The sequence below is a fragment of the Schistocerca americana genome, chromosome 4 (assembly GCF_021461395.2).
Source record: "Schistocerca americana isolate TAMUIC-IGC-003095 chromosome 4, iqSchAmer2.1, whole genome shotgun sequence".
NCBI classification, from domain to species: Eukaryota; Metazoa; Arthropoda; class Insecta; order Orthoptera; family Acrididae; genus Schistocerca; species Schistocerca americana.
In genome coordinates this window covers 228,685,683-228,692,348 of record NC_060122.1, presented here as the reverse complement: position 1 = coordinate 228,692,348, position 6,666 = coordinate 228,685,683, and the positions used below count along the sequence as shown (strand labels likewise).

Genomic DNA, 6,666 nt, shown 5'->3' with positions numbered 1-6,666 from the left:
GACTGTGGTCGTGTGTGTGCCTGTGTGTGAGATCTGTTTTTGACAAAGGCCTTGTTGGCCGAAAGCTAATTTTGTGCCTTTCTTTTTTGTTGTGCCTATCTGCAGCTTTGTTATATGGTGAGTAGCAACTATCCTTTTCATAAGCTCTACACCCAGGTATTTGTATGATATTGTAGTCTTAGGATTACACATATTTTCGGTTTGTGAAGTGCACAATTTAACATTTTTACACGTTTAGAACAATTTGCCAATCTTTGCACCAAGACTTGACTGAATATCTGTGCAGCTTTTTTCACACATCACGTCGATATTATATAGAGAACTGCACCCATCTGCGAAAAGCTTAAGGTTACTATTAATAGTGTCTTGTGAGACCATTTATAAACAATGCGAACAGCAAAACTTCCTTCAGTCAAAACTTAAGTTACTTCTACATCTGTTGTCCACTACCTACGTAACTTTTAACGACTTGGTTTGTGCCTCGATTAGACACTTAAGTAGTGTGCAGCTAAGTTAACAGTTACACATGCAACCATTATCGGGCGAATCTTTTCGTTTCCACATACTTTGGTTAATAAAATGAATCCTTATGTTAGGGCACTGAAAACGTGAAACAACAAAGATATGTTACTTTGAGCAAAGAACGCTACAGCCGTGTAGTACACAATGATAAAATTGCTCTGATGTTGCAGAAAGTATGGGCGAAATTATCATCCATTTCATGAACCCCAACACTTTAAAACTCTGAAAAATCTACATGAATGACAATATACTTCACAGCAACTACATACGTAAATAGCATCCTCCCATGTGGTCTAGTGGCTAGGATAGCTGGCTTTCACCCAGCAGGCCCGGGTTCGATTCCCGGCATGGGAATTTTTTTTTTCTTTACAGAATCATATACGATACTGCGTAAACCATCACGAAGGCAGTCGCACTGAATGCAAACAATTAAAAACAAAACTTACTGTCTACATTTTTACCATCTGGTAACATCACTCTGGCAGCTGTCACGAATTATAAGAATATGTGTTCTCATTGCCCACCTGCTGGATATGGTGTTCTATGGAACTATTAACCGGCGACGTAAGCATTTGCGCATGGGCAAAAGTAGCTAACGACATATTTAAATACAGAACTAAATGTCACATAGGACCCCGTCGTGTTTGAATCAGGAAATGTTTTTATGACAGCTTGTAATACAATCAGCTTTTGTAAACATGTAATATTTTTTTAAAAAAAACGAATTTGCAATCTAGTCAATACAAGAAGTAGCTTCATGTGGAATCAATAATTTTAACATAGCTTACAAGTCAACTGAGTTCATCAGACTACTGCGGAGTTTTCGCTTATCCATTCAAGTTGTGATGCATGTATGGGAGCTAACACGCAAGTTACCGGTACTGTATAATGACAATACACGGGAAAAACAATGTTCTCCCCTGCTGCCGGCCAACTACTGCAACAACCAATCTCTCAAGATAGGTGAAATTCAAGTTACAGTTTTGCCTAATTTAATAACCTTACCAATTTTTTTCTGATTAGATTTTCGTAGCAACAAATTTCGTGGTTAGAATTCGCAAGAAGACGCAAATAGAACATAACATTTCTCCTTGAGGGGGAAAAAAGAAAACTTATTGCATTACATGCGACATAATAAGAAAAACAATTTCAATTGCGGCACAGTAGCTGTATTCCAAAACTGTAGGGAGAAATTACTACAAAGTAACGTCATATTCTCTGGTACTTTTTCATAGCTGATGTAGGGCACATTGTAAGACGCCGTTTCTGAATTTACTCTGACATTGTTGATAATCATAAAGAAGAGCACTAAATGTGGAACAAAATTACCAACAACGGGTTCTACCAGCACCATCTAAGAATCCCTGGTTCTACCACATATCATATATTCGGTGCCAGGACACATATTCTGTGATCTTGGGTACTACGGAATATAAATGGCTGACCCAGGCAATCACGAAGCAACGTTTGCATGTCGTTGTCATGAATAACGCTAATGAAACGGAGCAAATGTGAACCTTGGATTACAGACAGGAGGATCTGGTTTTATACGTTCCTGCTCACATTCGTTAAATTCACCAACTAATGTTGAAACTATCTTTTACAATTACCTCCAAGAGCTATCACAGATCAGTCTATCACCTGTAAACAAAGACTGCGGGAGAGGGCGAGAGTACTATTACACATGAGCAGAATAACGTCTGTTGTCAACAAAACTAAATTACAGCACCGGTATCCTTTCGCTTGGAAACATACGAAGCAAGCCTTCAAAATTAAATCATATGAGGGGGTATCAATGCAGTAAACTTTATACCGGCAAACATGACATCTTACAGCAGAGACTAACACATAAGACAGCTTTGTACATGCATTTACTTGTAATCAAAGCGCACTTCGAAACACATTCGTCGCGAGTCGTATGCATTTTGTAATGACCCTGCATAGCATTTAAATAAAAGAACAATTTCGATACGCACTTTGATGAAACAAATAAAAATATACAATGCTACTTACGTGATAGTAATGGAATACCGGTACCCTACAACACATTAATCCTACACCTCCACTACGTAACGAACTATCGTCTCATTGACTGCTTCCATTTTTCTCTTGTTTTCATTGGCGCTTAAAGCATTGTTGAATTCGTGGTGCTTAGTCAGAGAGTATGAAAGCAAAGATGTTATTACTCGTTTTTTATTAATTTATTTTTGGCTTCTAGCATGCTGTACATACATTATAGACATCGCAAATTAAAAAGAAATTGCAATCATAGCAAAGTAACATTTAACTATCTACATCCACAACATTTCATGGATGAGTCATTCTGTGAAATGTGTCGATGAAATGAGTGCCAACCAGACCGGTCTTACATTAAAATGTTTGGCACAATGCCAATAACCTGGCATCATCACACACTCCATGGCTTGCACTTAAGCAGAGCAGGACAGACACACTTACGTTTGCATTCACACTGAAAAAAATAACAGTTTCAACATCCCTCATTCCTTTTAGATTTTTGTGTCTTGTTGTACTATAAATAGTGACATATATTGTGAAAAGGTGAACAACAGTCTTGCAAAATGCTCTAAATGTAATTATCACCTTCAGAAACCAAATCATGAAAAATTTGGTACTGAGAGGGACTGTTACGAAGATTACAGATTATTCAAATAGGCCGGCCGGAGTGGCCGAGCGGTTAAAGGCGCTACAGTCTGGAACAGCACGACCGCTACGGTCGCAGGTTCGAATCCTGCCTCGGGCATGGATGTGTGTGATGTCTTTAGGTTAGTTAGGTTTAAGTAGTTCTAAGTTTTAGGGGATTTATGACCACAGCAGTTGAGTCCCATAGTGATCAGAGCCATTTGAATCATTTTTTTTATTCAAAAAGATCTGATTCAACGTGATAAATTTGTCAACAAAGTGCAAGGCATGGACAGAGTTAATAAAACCAAAACCGTCCTTATAATGGGCAGCATTCAGTCATGGGGCAGGCATTGCGCAATTATTACAGGTATCACTGGGTAAAAATTATCAAGTTACTGACATCATTAAGCCTAACGCTGGACTCATAAATGCTGTAGAAAATTCCTTGTAGAATCTAAAAACTTAACGATTAAAGGAGACCATTCACTGAAAAGCAGAAGCTTTGAGTTGTCTTTAGGCACACACAAATGAAAGAAAACTTGCTAGCTTTTGGAGTTATCCTTCGTCAAGCTAGAGCAAAATAAAATAACACACACATACACCCTATGCTCCTGTATGGTGCCAGCTAAACTAACAGTGCCAACTGCGTTTTTTTTTTTGTTTTTTTTTTTTTTTTTGAGTTGCTTGTGGTGGCGCTAGTGTCAGGAGGGCAGGTAGGGGGAGAGGGAGGCAGGAGGCATAGAAACGAACTGGGGGTGGGTGGCTAGTGGCTCAGAGGGAGATAGCCAGTTTGGTAGCTAGGAATGTAGAAGGGAGGGGTAGCAGGTAGAGACCGGTGGAAGTGGCTCGGGTTGAAGGTGATGTGAGAATGTGAACTGGGAAGGGGTGATAGAATGGAGGAAGGGGAAACTGTTGGGTTGTTGGGTGGAGGGTGGAGAGCAGTTGGTTACCTGAGATTGAGACCAGGATGATCATGGGAGAGAGGGTGTGTTGCAAGGATAACTCCCATCTGTACAGTTCAGAGAAGATGGTGGTGGAGGAAAGGCTCCAGATGGCTCAGGAAGTGAAGAAGCCACTTCAGTGAGGATGTTGCGCCCATATGCAAGTTGCGCCATGAGACGGTCAACTTCGTGATGCCTGTAATAATTGCGCAATGCCTGTCCCATGACTGAATGCTGCTTATTATAAGGACGGTTTTGGTTTTATTAACTCTGTTCATGCCTTGGTGACCATTCATCCTGGTGCACAGATAGTTGGTTTTGTATTAACACAAAAGGCTGTGCAGTGTTATCAGCAGAGTTGGTATGTCATGGCTGCATTCACAGGTAAGATTGTGACAGAACTGAAGTAGAAGGAGCTGAGTGGGTGGACTAAGATGCTGTATAGGTTAGATGGGTGATCTGACACAACTTTGGGAGGGGTAGGAACGACCTGGGGTAGGATATCCCTCATTTCACTGCAGGATTAGAGATAATCAAGGTTCAGCTGTTCCAATCCAGTGCAGTAACGAGTGAGAAGGGGGCGCTCCTTCATCACTGATTATTTTTGGTGTATGGTGTGGAAGGATTGAGGGTACATGAGGATATGTCACAGAAAATGTTTCTGGACTAGGCATAGAGGGGTAATGCCTCTATGTGAAGGCCTTTGTGAGGCCTTCAGAATACTGAGCAAGGGAGTTCCTGTCACCACAGATATGTCTTCCACAAGTGGCTAGGCTATGTGGAAGGGATTTTTTGGTGTGGAAGGGATGGTAGTTGTCAAAATGCAGTTATTGGTTGTTAGTGGGTTTAACGTAGATAGTTAAGTGGAAAGACCCATCAAATAGATGGAGGTCAATGTCCAGGAAGATCACACATTGGATAGAGGAGAACCAGGTGAAGCGGATAGGAATAAAGGCGTTGGGGTTGTGAAGGAGGGTGAATAAGGTGTCTTGGCCCTGAGTTCAGATCATGAAGATATCATCAGTGATTTTCAACCAGGCTAGGCGTTGTGAATTGTTACCTTTAGAAGACAATAAACAGGCTGGCATAGGAGGGTGTCATGCAGATGCCCATGGCTATGCTGTAGATTTGTTTGTAAACCTTCCCTTCAAAGGAAAAGTAGCTGCAGATTAGTAAAATGTATAAGGAATGAGATAGTGGGTTTCGAGTGTGAATGAAGTTGAGAGAGGTAGTTGGTATTGGCAAGACCATGGGCATGATGTTTGTTAGTGTGTGGAAAGTGACATCAACAGTGACGAGTAGGGATCTGGCAAGTAAAGAGGTGGGTATGGATGATGGAAAGTCAGAGAAGGAAGTGGTTAGTGTCTTTGATGTGGAAGGCTAGGTTTTGGGCAACTGGTTGGAGATGTTGATAAATAAGAGCGGAAATTCTTTCAGTGGGAGCATAGTAGGCAGCTACAATGGAGCATGTAGGATCGTTGGGATTATGGATTTTGGAGAATAGGTAGAAAGTGTGTGTGTGTGCAGGGTGTTGTTGGAGTGAGGAGGGATATGGACTCAGTGAGAGGTTGTGGGAAGGGTCTATGGATTTCTGTAGGGATACAAAGTTATGTTGGACTTCTGAGATTGGATCACTCTGGTCGAGCTTGTAGGTGGAGGGGTGAGACAGTTCACAGAAAGCTTCTGTCAGGTAGTCACTGCAACTTATCACAACAGTGGGGCAGTCTATGTTTGTATGGAGGATAGTTAGGAGTGGATACGTTTTCAGTTGTGTGTGGCTGTCTTACCTTCTGCCAAAAGGTTAGCGTTCTATGGAAGGGGCCTGGGGAAGGATGGTGAGGCCAAGTTGGAAGTATGGAATTTCAGGGAGCGGACTAGAGGGCGATTAGGTGGGAGGCAGGGGTTAATGGTTGGATGGTGGTATGAATTGGAAGAAGAAAGGTTCAGTGTTGGTATTAGATTGGCTCTGATTGGACGTGTTAATTTATTTATTTATTTATTTATTTTTTTTTTGAGTCATCAGTCTTCTGAGTGGTTTAATGCAGCCTGCCACGAATTCCTCTCCTGTGCCAACCTCTTCATACCATAGTAGCACTTGCGACCTATGTTCTCTATTATTTGCTGGATGTATTCCAACCTCTGTCTTCCTCTACAGTTTTTATCTTCTACAGATCCATCTAGTACCATGGAAGTCATTCCCTGATGTCGTAACATATGTCCTATCATACTGTCTCTTCTCCTTGTCAGTGTTTTCCACATCTTCCTTTCCTCTCCGATTCTGTGCAGAATCTCCTCATTCCTTACCTTATTAGTCCACCTAATTTTGAACACTCGTCAATAGCTTCCATTCTCTTCTGCTCCGGTTTTCCCACAATCCATGTTTCATTACCATACAGTCCTGTGCTCCAAGTGTACATTCTCAGAACTTTCTTCTTCAAATTAAGGCCTATGTTTGATACTAGCAGATTTTTCTTGGCCAGGAACGCCCTTTTTGTCAATGCTAGTCTGCTTTTGATGTCCTCCTTGCTCCATCTGTCATTGCCTATTTTGCTTCCTAGGT

The 6,666-nt window shown here is 41.3% G+C and overlaps 1 non-coding gene across 1 annotated transcript; it reads left to right on the top strand.

Annotated features, from left to right (window-relative positions):
- Positions 1-804: 804 nt before the first annotated feature.
- Positions 805-876, top strand: Trnae-uuc. The gene has a single exon. It is a non-coding gene; the product is annotated as a tRNA-Glu (tRNA).
- Positions 877-6,666: the final 5,790 nt, after the last annotated feature.